Here is a 13796-nt window from a genome sequence, read left to right on the forward strand (position 1 = left end):
GAGAGTCTATTTTGGGGGCAATGAAAACACGAGGATTTGATAAGTGGGGTAAATTTTCATAGCGTATAAAAACAATACAGCGAAAGATAATATAACTCCATATGGAAACCACATGTCGTAGAGGTGGAGGTTATTGATAGATGAAAATGCCATAAACATGTTTATACATAGTTGTTTATTAATAGTAAGTATATGATTACTACTTGAAGATTGGGGCAAAAAACAGGGTTGCTTGAAAAAAGGGGGCAATTGCGTGACACGGGCGTGAGATGCGTGAGGCATGGGGCAATTGCGTGAGTCTCACATCCAATGCGTGAGAGTTGGCAGGTAAGATTGTAGGCGAAGTTCAACACACCAGTATTTATCTGATTACCCCTTCAATGCTTCAATAATAATGTTTGCACAAGATGGTCTGTATCAGATGTACCCTCTCCCACATACCTGCCAACTCTCACGCATTGGGCGTGAGACTCACGCAATCACCCCAAAGAAAAAATGAAAATGCGTGAAAAATGCGTGAGATTTTTGCCCCAATTTCCACAATTTTATATATACTATCATTGATACATCAATTGCCCCAAAACCAAATCTCACGCATTGCCCCACTCTTGGGTTGGCAGGTCTGCTCTCCCAGTAAAATCCATGAATTTCGTGTCGTCTTCCACTAGTAAGGGAAACTCAATAAAGGATAGATATTATCAACAGAAAAAAAACTTCTTCAATACAAGAAAATTGACTGCAGAGCAACCTTGAAAACTAAAAATCTAAAGTGAACCGTGAACAATTTACGTGTGGCAGCAGCACAAGGAGATGGTGACGGTGGGGTAAACAAGAAAAAGAGAGAACAAGGCATTGTAAAATGTGTTAAACTGAAATAACCTGAAAACCTATTTAATCTATACAAACCCAAATGGTTTTCTCTCAAAGCTTTCTTGGTATTGTGGCTATTGTATGTAATAAACTGTATAATTTAATAGCCGCCGATCTACAAATGAATACCGCAGCTAACTGAACGCAATAACACTTTCATTCTTGTTTCATTTATGTTTTGTTTGTGTATTAATAATAGAATGTAAATTATATTATAATTGTACTCAGGAAATTAGGTGAATTACTGTATATATTTTTATATTGAACTAATGACATTATCATCAACACGGACTATGGCCGACACAGCCTTTAGTTAGTTTTCTTCGTGTCCGGGCAAGTTTACACAGGTTTTACTCGCAATTGTTTATATTTATAATAAAAGAGACTCGAACTTTATAGCGGGCAGTTGGTGTTTGGACACGATATGATAAATACAAGTATTTTACCGGCAACCAGTCTTATTTATTAAACTAGATTATTATCTGGGAGTAATTTGATACGACCCGGTATCTACTTTAAGGACACAAAAACCGGACTACAATATATTACAGGGCTGTTGTCCGGACTACGCAACACAACACTAAGCGGCCCAGTGTCGTATAGGGAGAGTTACGCCAACTGGAGTTGCGTCATTTTAGAGAGTTCCAAACAAAGTCGCTTTGCTATATAAAGTTCTGTTGAAAATTAAGGTATCGAATCAGAAATACGACTTATACACAGTCGAAATCACTATTTTCTTAGTTTTTTTTATATACCATAAAGATCGTCAGAATTTTCTAATTTTTTCCATGTATAACACAAGCATCTTATCTGTGGTTAATTAGATTTACAACAGGCTAAAAGCAAAATTCCGTTTATACGATAGCGTGGAGTTATTTCGATCTTTGCGTCAACACTTTTCTCCTTTATTTTTTTTTTATAATTTTAAATGTAATTGTGATTTAAATAGCATCTTTATCACAATGGTTAATTGTTGGGCTGTGGGATACTCAGGCAGATCCGAATTTGGCCTACAGGTTTGTCAGTTCCCAAAAGATCCTGAAAGAAGGAATGCATGGATTGTTAAAGTGGGCAGATAAGATTCACGTTGTTTTTTAGTGTTTGCAATTGTATAGATTTAGATATTACTATTAACTTAATGTTGAACTGATTAGTAGAAAAGCTAAGGATAGCTGTAGACTATTATTCACAGCCATGTCAGGCCTATGTGAACGGAGTCATTTTTTATTATTTTATTTAAACAGTGTCAACGTGAAAATTACAGGTTGGATTCTGGAAGTAGCAAAAAGAATCCAAAACTTCTGCAGCCAACTGCTTCTTCTAAACTTTGTGAGGTTAGTCAAAATATAATTTAAAATTATCTTGTTTTACGTATATACGTATATCGGTTTTTAAACCATATTGGTATTCGTATTGTCATTGTAATTATTGCTGCTAGTTGTTAGAATACATTTTACAATTATAATAAATGCTATCATCACTTACTTCTATAACATTTTCCCTATTAGCATTACAGCAATTATCTTATCAGTTGTTGTGGCCAGTAGAATTTAGGGGCTCAGGTATAAGTGATATGTATGATTTAAATATCTGTCTAACATACATGTATTTACTAATGAATTCAATCCCTCATCGCCAATGATGATAAATTGCTTGCTGCACATTTTCAATTCACACAGGCAAACGTTTCTCACATTCTATTCATATTGATTTGCAAGTTTATGCACTGTTCAGAAAGTAACAGTGCTCCCCATTTGCTGATGCTTAAATCTTAAAAGTGACTATAATTGTCATTATTTTAATATGGTATACTTTGATTTTTAGAAATTGATTCACTGAGTGTCTTAGAATCAGAACTAGCAACAAGTAAGCCTACAACTTGGATCACATCCGAAATCGAGAGCATAGAACGAATGTTACGGAAGAAGCTTAAGAAAGTATGTTATAAGTGAAAATTATCGAAAACTATCATTTGATATAGATTATTTTAAAAATATAAGCTGATTTACGCTATTATGCATCGAGGTAAGAGCACTTCAGTCTCATATCGGTATAGAACAGTTTTATGCGAGCAATTTTGAGGAAATTTAAGTTCTCTGAAACCCTAACATGTATAAGCGTGTATATGCTTGTTGAGAATTGTGATCGATTTCACTTTGATAACATGCAGATCTATAATGTTGCTATTGATTATTTTAATATCAACTTGCGTAGTCGATTACTCAATAGGGTCAGTAGTGGTAATCAAGAACATTTTCAACAATGTAGCCACTTGTTTAATTTTTGCAGGTCCAACAAGAATATAGGGCTACCTTAGAAAAACTCCAAACCCATGAAATGGCTCTCAAAAAGTTGTTTAATAAAGATCAACTTGTTGCTCTTCAGAGACATTCAACTAGAGGATTGCAATGGCGACTCGATACAATAAAGAAAGGGCTGAAGTTGCGGTTTACTTGTGAGTCCACAGGTTACAATCATCTCCTGGATTCAGGAATGCCTCTTCCGTCTGTTAGGACACTGCAAAGACGACTTCAAACTATCTGCTTTGAGCCAGGAGTTTTCACGACTGTTTTTCAGTACATGAAGGAAAAGGTGAGCTTGTGTAATAAAGAGTTATTTTATGTTTATTTTCAATTTTATGTTTCTCATTTGTTTTGCTAATCGCTTTTTTATATTCTGATGTCTTTGCGGATTATACTGCATTTACAAGGTTGTTTGATTTAGGCTGCGAGTATGGATGAGAGGGGTCGACAGTGTTGCCTTGTGTTGGATGAGATGGAGATTACTGAAGCCCTTGAGTATGATGCTAGCAACAGCTCCGTAATAGGAGAAGTGACGTTACCTGGCCATAGTGGCCTTGCTAGTCATGGTTTAGTGGTTATGCTTATAAGCTGGTGAGGTTAATTTCTTGTTTAATTTATTTATTACTTTCCTCTTTGTGTCTGCAGTTTTACCACTAATATTACTTCGAATCCAAGTGTTGGCTGTATCTTTGCAGGAATTACTGAAAGATGGAAACAAATTGTCGCATTCCATCTCACTGGTAAATCTATTTCCGGGGACAGTCTAGCTTCTCTTATTATTGATATCATAACACATGCAAGCGGTATTGGTCTGAAAGTTGTTGCTGTTACTTCAGACACGGGGTCAAGCAACCAAGCGATGCGGAAAATTGATATGCCATTGATATTGAATATTGATATGCCATGTGAGCAGTGCCCACTTGTCATCCTATATTGCAGAAACTAGTGAGGAAGTTTGTGAATGTTAGACTTCATATTTTATGTAAAAACATACCTCCACCTCACAGTCAGTGCAGTTTGGTAGCAAAAGCATGGCCATGCGAACGCTAGCTCAGAATATTCATCATTAAGTGTTGTTGGAATTTGATGCTTTCTGTATTTTTACTGTACTCATTCTTGTTGACTAGTATAATATGTATATATGTTATAAACATGTGTAAGTCAGCCATTGCACACAAAATACTACGTTGGCGTACCTTACTATAGTACTAGTACAGCTTAGCTTCTTTGACTTGTTTATTCAAAGTTAATAATTTGTATTGTAACATTACTATGAAAGATTTTCTGTGTAGTGCAATATACTCTTTTAGTATTCAGTTTTTATTATGGAAAGTTGTTCAATTTTTATGTTGTACTGTACTTCATACTTCTTGCACGTTTAGTTAAAATCATTGTCCGTAATAAATTTGCGGTTGTCCATTAATTTGCATAAAACAAGCCTGTTTATGATTTTTATGAACAAAAAAATTGGCAAGTGATGATATTATAAATATAATTATCATTGTGAATACATTAAATTGTTTGTTTGGCCGCCCAATGTTGTGAAGTTGCAAGTAAACACAATTTAGCTAAGACATTCTAGTGCAGATAATAGGAGTTATTTACTATGAAGTAGCAGAAAACCTGTAAATATGGAGTTGTCACTTTTACAACTGCTATGTGAGTTAGAGCAAAACCTGAGCTTCCTTGTGGTATACTTGATATTGCTCTAAGGTTACCCAAAGTAGTTTTATTAACTGATAGACAAAAACAGGTAAGAGCAGTCCATTGTAACTCTATATAAAAGTAGGCGTGGCCGATGTTTGTTTGGAACTTTCCATGCGTTTGTATAGGCTCTGTTGATGGCGTAACTCTCCTTATACGACACTGAAGCGGCCAACGTAGTCAATGACAACAGGTAGTAACGATACGGGTACATTGTAGTTGCCCGCATCTAGCCTGTCTTGACAAACTGTTGTTTTTGCGGAGTTGTTCCCCCGTCGAGCCGGCTAGCAACACAACATTGTTGTTGCTCGCCCGCTCGACGGTAGAACAACTCCGCAAAAACAACAGTTAGTCAAGACAGGCTACCCGCAATCCATTACATGTAATCGTTGGTGTTTGTGTGTGTAGACTACGGCCCGGCCTCGGCAATTATCCCGCAAAAAGACACCTGTGTTTCTGACACACCTTTACGCAATGCGAGAGTACTAGGCTATGGGCCGAGCAGGCAAAAGAGCTCTAGAAATGTACCGTTGGCACCCCCTTTCAGTGGTAATTTCTGCAGTGATTGAGAATAATTTTGATATGGATAATTCAAAGCTGAAGAGTTGCTGCAGCTGCCATTCCCACTTCTATAAGAAATTTGACAAAAATTACATTTGAGGATTTATCTCCCCTGTAAATAAAATTCATCCCATAGAAGCATCAGATTTGCAACTTTTTATCATAATTATTTTGCAGCGATTTAGGATGTCAGTGGTGAAGACAAATTTCAGCTTCTATCTATTTTCGAACATTCCATATCCTACGACTGTTACACGCACATGTAAACTATATACATGTATATGCATATATGTACATGTGTATATAATTGTATGGTTTAATAGCTTTATTTTACAAAAAAAAACATTCAAAATACTTTAATTATGTTTATAACCTGACACTGATTAATCATAAAAAATAATAAGATACAAGATAAGTGCATTCATGGTTTGAGCTTTGACATGACTTGTGAAGCCCACATACATGGCTCTCAATAAATTTATTTGATAAACATTGACTAAGCACACAGATCAAACACTTAGTCACTGTTTAGAAAGCTGAAAAAACACTTTTTAGAGAGTGTGAAAGATCTGTTTTTAATTATGTATTCCTTCAACTTGTCTGCAAGGACTCCCAGATTCACAGAACATGCTATCAGAGACTAACTAGCAGTGGCAATGTTGAGCGTGCTAGGATAAAACACCGTGACGTGAGTGAGTATTTTTTAAATTTGTGATACTTTACCACTCAAACATTTAAGGTGAGATAATGGGACTTATAATTATTCTATAAAATAATTATTATGTAATTTAATTACATAATTAATTATTATTATTAAGGTGAAAGGAATGCTGACATAGTAATGTGTACAAACCAGTAGAGGTGGCTACTGATCAAGATATTTGTATTCAGTTTGAAAAACAACTCAATTTCCATCCAGCCAGGTATTAATCATTAGTCATTAATCATTAGTTTATCAAATGTACAAATCACGCATGTATTCACTCTAGTTTTTTGGTCTAAGCTGACTAAGTGATAGTGATTTCCCCAGTCAAAGTTGTCCGGGCATTCATTTAACTACATGAGGAGAGTCAGAAATGATACACCTTGTCAGGATGAAGACGAGCCACCAAACAAAATCACAAGATCCAATTCTGCTGTCCACTTATATGCATCAATACCTACATTTGAACATAATTTATATTCATGATTTGTGAAGAGAAGGTGCAGTATTACTCACACAAATCAACTACTTGCAAAGCTGTCCTTCATGTGACTAAAACTGTGTCTGCTGGTATGTCCATCTATCCTGTAAATTAACCTAAAATATGATTTCTTCAACAGCTTTGACTATGATTAAGTAATTGATAAGTAATTGATAAGTAGTGCCCTGTTTTGTATTACAGGCCAACTTGTACTGGTATGGCACCAATGATCATATCGCCCTACAAGCAACTATGGCCCTCACAACAGATCTAAACTCCTATTGACATCTTCAAGCATGGTTTCGCGTAAACAACTTGCTAATTTTGCTAGCTGTGCACCAGTCCACATATGCAGATGAATTGAAGAATGCTGCTACCATCAAACAGGAAAAACGTGTACTTTGTCGAACTTTGATCAAGATGTGGTTGCTTTAGAGATGGCCTCTCATAATAACAGGTGTTAGGACGAGTATATCTGCGTAATGCTCGATACACAACTGCGTAAGTGGAGGAAATGTTGATCAATCTTGCCTTAACAGAATCAATTAAAGTTGTTCATCACTTACCTATGGTGTCTTGGAACTTTTTATGTAAGGAGACAAGCAGAGAGCTGTGCCTCTATTTGCAGTTTGTAAATATTACAGCCCAGGTTCCCAGAGGGCAACTGAGTTAGAAACCTTATCAAAGGACTAGTTCATATCTATGGCAGACATGATCAAACTATCATAAATGCAGTGACTCCAAGCTATTGAGGATGTGGGGTCATCCTTGTGAATGCCATGGGGCTTATCCAAGCCTTGCCTGCCATTGCCATTCCTTCAACATTCGGACAACTTGCTGATACCATTATTGATGTGCTTATTGCTCATGCCAAGAAGTACCAGGCTGCTTGTGTGGATTTTGTGATCGAAAACTATTGCAAGAATAAAGCTACTAAGGCTACTAAGCTTGGAGATCAACTTCCAATGTACAAATCTCATAGGTTTGCACGGTTTCTCTAGCTGTGATGCAGTTTCATCCTTTGCAGGCAAAGAGAAAAAGAGTCATAGGAAACTCATCAAAACAGAAGTCGACTCTCAGTAGGCAATGAAAGGACTCTGAGAATCATTTAAGTTTCGGGGCAACTTTATTCTCTGTGTGAGACTTACTCATGCAGACTCTATGGCCAAAAAGATAGCACTCAGGAAAATGGCACAGATATCAACTGACTTTTTGTGTCTAGGTTTAGGCCAGTCAGTCTCTCCCTCCTTTCAATCACTGAAAAACATGTGCATTGTGTCAATTATGTAGCAGTTACTTACATGTATATGGAAAGAGGCAACAACATAACTTGCCAATGTACCATTTCCTTTTTCACATGTGTGGATACTGAGTAAGAAAAACGATGAGTATGGAGTAAAGTGTCATACCATAATCATTACCCCACCTGATATTCTACAAGCAGTTCTAAGGGATTGTCAAAAATCTAGGTGCTGAGGGAACTGATGCGCCAGTATCATGGCAAAGCTACCTCACACAGAGCTTTGCACATGCATGCACTAAAACAAAACTGAAACAGAAGTAGCAGAAGATCCCGATAGTGAGGACAATGGCAAAGAACTCAACATATTGAACAAATAGTTAGGATATGCGATATTTTGAAATATCCCAGCTCGTTTTGTAAGACTTGATATTAGCTACTAATAATACTACTACTTATAATACTAATAATAATCACCAATTATTATTTTCTATGATTCATCATTGTCAGGTTATAAACATAATCAAAGTGTTTTGAATGTTTTTTTGTAAAATAAAGCTGTTAAACCATACAATTGTATACACATGTACATATACGTATACACATGTATATAGTTTACGTGTGCGTGTAACAATCGTAAGATTTGGAATCTACAAAAATAGATAGAAGCTGAAATTTGTCTTCACCACTGACATCCTAAATCACTGCAAGATAATTATGATAAAAAGTTGCAAATCTGATGCTTCTATGGGATAAATTTTATTTACAGGGAGATAAATCCTAAAATATAATTTTTATCAAATTTCTCATAGAGGTGGGAATCTCAGCTGCGACAACTCTTCAGTTTTGAATTCTCCATATGAAAATTAGTCTAAATCATTGCAGAAATTGCCACTGAAAGGGCGTGCCAACGGAAATGCAAGATAAACTGCCTTGGCCCACGCCCTATACCGGTCGTTCGGGTTCAAAGAGCTAAGTCTTAATTACAACGAAGCCGAACGCGGTTTCGAACAGCTACTACCTAAAAAGGTTTTCAACTTTTTCTTGGCCGACCAGTATTGGCTGGCGATTAACTCTGCATATTTCTCTTGTCTTGTCAGATCTAGTTGGTTGCAATGTTATGTCAAGTGAGAAAAATCAATAATATTTAGATATAATATATTTAAATAAACTATTGTAATTAAAAAAATTATCTAAATAATTATTTAAACTATAAATTTGAGTTTAAAATTTAATAAGATGTAACTTATAAAATGTAATCGTATTTTCGTATTTTTGTGTAGTTCTATATAATGTTGTGTAAGGTAGCACTCCTGACTGAATTTCTCACATAACAAGTAAATGTTTCGAACTGGCAAAGTGGCTCTTCCTGCCAGGCAAAGAAAATTTTCTCTATGTTAATCAACTGTCAACTTCAATCCTGCAAACTTGTGTATTATCTGTAAGATACGTTATTTAAAATTCTGACACAAGTTGTCTTCTCCTGAATATTTGTATACTTAGCTCTCAGTTTAGTAGTTGTCTTGCCTCGCTTGGGCATCAATGTTGGTTACTTAGTAGTATGAGTGTTAGCAATGATATACAGCCCCCTTGTCTTGCTTGTATCTTATAGAAGTAATTAAAACAGTTACGACTTCACTTTGTATATTATGATGTAGTTGTAATTTAAAGCATTAAGTTATATTAAATCAGTCACAGCACTACATGATCAGAGTAAATAGCTGTTTTATGGTAAAGTTAATATAGCTATCTTATTTGAGCTGCCTGTACGTGAAACTTCTGATTAATTTGTAGAAAACAAAGTTAAGTTCAATTAACTTATGGCTGTCGGCATGTAATACCTTATTTGGCATCTACTCCCAGGCTTCATCAATCACCTACAAACTAGATCTACTGTTCTTTCTGAAATTATCAGTCAGATCAGCTCATTTTAGACACACTAGCAATATACACTTGTTTTGTCTAGTTGCTTCACTTTCTCTGCACTTACCAATCATATAATAGTATAGAACTACTACTGATTAGACAAACTTCTGTTAAGATACAGTAATTCTCAACTGAATGTGCTCATTAATTTGAAAAACTTTATGAGCATTTTTTTAGAGTGAAATAAGAATGATTACTACTATTGACTGGAAGAATGGTTTTTTCTACCACAGCAGATGTAAACAAGTTTTAACATAATGAACAGTAATTATACAAATTTTTGACCAAGTCTACTTAATGTCACCAAATTATTTGGATCATCTATTCTTTTTATTTACCTAGACTTTGCATGTGTGTTTATATGTTATAGTGTTACTAGGACGAGGTATTTTTATATTAATGTGTAACTAGGATATTGTGCTACTAACACAGTGTGTTACTCGTACAATTTGTTACTAGTGCAGTGTGTTATTGTACAGTGTATTACTTGTACAGTGTGTTACTTGTACAGTGTGTTATTAATATATTGTGCTACTAGGATATTGCGTAACTAGGATATTGAGTCAATAGTACGGTGTGTTACTAGTACACTGTGTTATTAGGATATTGCGCTACTAGGATAATGTGTCCAGTATCCTATTGTGTGATATTATGTGCGGAGAGTCTGGTTGGAGCCAAAAAAGCCTGAATAAATGCAAATGTGTTACTAGACTTTACTAAGTGGTAGCTTTTAACTACAACCTTCAGTGCTACCATTGAGTGACACCACACTAGGACAGTATGTGTGAACAAGTTCTATGCGAATCCAAAGAGAACTTTTGGAGCCAAAAAGGCTGATAACCAATCAGTGTGAGTAAAGGACAACAGCAGCTACTTCCTGTCTGAGCTCATAAATAGTACATCCAGTGAAAATGTTTGACTACAATTCTTAGTCAGTCACATTTAAGGTCACACTTCCTAAATATACTGATGACTAGCGTAATATCTCAACATAAAATATATTTCCCGCCATTGATTTATTCTCGTGAAAAATAATCATTGAATGTTTAGCAGTTAGTATTCAGAAGACAAAAAATTAATATTTTTGCCTGTAATTTTATATCACAGTCATCTACTTTTAAGGTCACACCTTAATCTATTAGTTCATAAGATAAATTTGTTATTTACAGTTTTATGTTTAGAAATGATCAGGGTGATATGTGTTTTAAAGAACCTTGCTTTGATCAAGCTAACCTCAGCGCTGACAGGTAGTTTCTCATCAAAAATCTTTAGCAAACACTAAAATAATTAAAGACTGACATCGATTTTTAATATCATTTTTTGATTGTTTTTTATTTTATGGTGAAAATCAAAGGCAAATTTTTTTATTCATCTAACATTAGACAAATCTTCAAATTATTTGATAATCTTCCAAATTTTTTTTAGCATGGATGAAACTATCGCCAACATTTCTCGTATCTAGTTTGATACTCAAACCGAATTACAAATCTTATAATAACTTCAGCAAGGGAAGTATCTCTAGTTTTTATCTGCATGAATACAAAGTTATTTCTGATACAAAGTATTTGATACTATGTTTTTGTGAGTTTCTCAAATTAAAGTTAGTAAACTAGATATCACAAAACTGATATTATAAAAGGTTTTTGGCAGTTTTCTATTTGAAAAACTATATATTTTCAAGGTTTCTTCTCAATTGATGAAATTGATGGAAAATGCCAAGTGTTTTGTAGTATACGCTTAGGGTAAACATAAATGCCCAACTTCATGTTTGTTGTTACAAAGTAACAAAGACTAAATGAATTAGACCTCTATAAGTGCAATTAGCAAATATCTTTCTCTAAAAATCTCAGTGAAATTAAACCGTTAAATATAACGTATTTAAGCAAACATCATACCTACATATATGCCTAATTTAAAAAAATCTAATTTAAAGAAATACTTGATCTAATAGATATATCTGTTAATCTCATCATAGGTTAGATAATTCCTATTAGGCAAGTACTTGTACATGTATCTCTGACATCAGAGTAATACTAAAATAGAAATGAACCAACCAGCAAAAGCTTAATAAATCATCTAAAGTTATCAAGTGAATATTTATATCGACTATTCACTACATCTCAAGTCTCCTTGATTAATATTCATTGTTCAGTCTAACAGTGTAACTATCAACAGCACGCTGACCGCTACCTCATCAATGTTGGCATATTGTTCTTATACTGTGAATGTGTAGTGAGTCTTGTTGTTCTGGATGTTTAGTTTATATATCTTTATTGGTAGATATTTATCATGCTATAATAACACAATGAATGAGTATTTCATATAAGTGTGTGCACTGAAAAACTGACTGGAGATGCTCAGTACACATGCATCAACAACAATTATAAAAGGTAAGATAACTGCTAAGCATATATAGTACGATAACTATGAAATGTAAATGTATGTATAAAGTGTGAGAGAAGCTGACTCTTAATTATATACAACATCTCCTTACTAAGCTAGCTCTTACAGTATGACTTGACATCTATTCATCTATTAATATGACTAACATTCCTCAACCAGTTCAAGTGGCTTGTGTATCACATGATTTTCTCATTTTAGAACCTGGTGCCCTAAGTGTAGGCACCAGGTTTCTAATGTAATGCTGTTGATGATCAGTTACCTTGAACTCGTTATTTGCTGACGGTATTGTTGATCTAAGTGTTCTGTTCATCATGAGTTCAGCTGGAGAAGAGCCTGTGGACAGTAGAGAAATTCTGTATGCCAATAAGTCTGTCGACTTATCCAGAATGTTTTTCATAGTCTGTACCATCCTATCGGCCGCCCCGTTAGCCTTTGGATACTGCGGTGATAGTCATTGAGCAAAACTGGTAGTTTTGGGTAAACTTGCGAAACTCTTCTGAGATATATTAACCAGCATTGTCTGACATAAATATACCCGGTATTCCATGTCTCGCACAAAAGCTTTTGAGGTGTTTAACTATTTCTTCTGATGTGGTGGATTGCAAGGCAGTTATTTTGGGATATCTAAAGTACAAATCCACTACTAAGAGATAATCTCGTCCGTTGCAGTAGAACAAATATGAAGCCAATACTTGCCATAGATGTTTTGGGGTGTTTAGGGGCCTCAAAGGCATTTTCACTTTGGATGCTCTGTTTCTGCATACGGAGCAGTGGCTTATCATTTCTTCTATAGCTTTGTTCAGTAAAGGCCATCACACTTCTCTTCTCTGGGTACATTTAGAAACTCCCAAATGCCCTTCATGAATCTTTTCCAGGATCTCTATTATTTCTAGTTTGGCAATGATTTGATCTTGGTATTAAATGAGGTCACGTTAATTAATTAATTATATGCAACACATCTGCCTCATCTTATTAAAATTGTGGCTAGCTGAGCCAGTATAAAGAGTCTGACAGGTATCATTCATAGGTAATTTCTATGTTACTAACTAAATCTTTTAAAGAGAAATTCTTTCAATTTCGCCAAGTTTTCAGTTTTTCGGATTTTTCAGTGCACAGCAGACTATCAAAAATAAAACAGCGTCAACAAGCTTTTATCAAACACACGCAGACTTTCACGCAATAAGCTTTCAGTTGTGCGGTTATGTTGGTACTTAGCATACAGACACAAACAAAACATAATGTGTAAGACCAGCACGTTTACAATATAAAAGCAATATTCTGGCCCAATGACAAGGAAGCGGTCAGTAGACAGTAAATGCAGAGCCATGAATACTAATTAGGGAAATTCAGTATGCAGTTACGCATCCTGAGTTTTCCATGAGTTAGTTATGCAGACTCCGTGAATAATTACCTAAATATATGAGGATTCATGAAGCGTAGGTTAGTTTATTTATTTATATTTCTGTGCTGACTTATGCCATCTTCTAACAGCAGAATCACAAATAGTTTTGTGCCATGTTTATGTGTATATATATATATATATATATATATATATATATATATATATATACTATACTATATACTATACTATATATATATATATAT

This window comes from Watersipora subatra, chromosome 8 (assembly GCF_963576615.1).
Source record: "Watersipora subatra chromosome 8, tzWatSuba1.1, whole genome shotgun sequence".
Taxonomy (NCBI): domain Eukaryota; kingdom Metazoa; phylum Bryozoa; class Gymnolaemata; order Cheilostomatida; family Watersiporidae; genus Watersipora; species Watersipora subatra.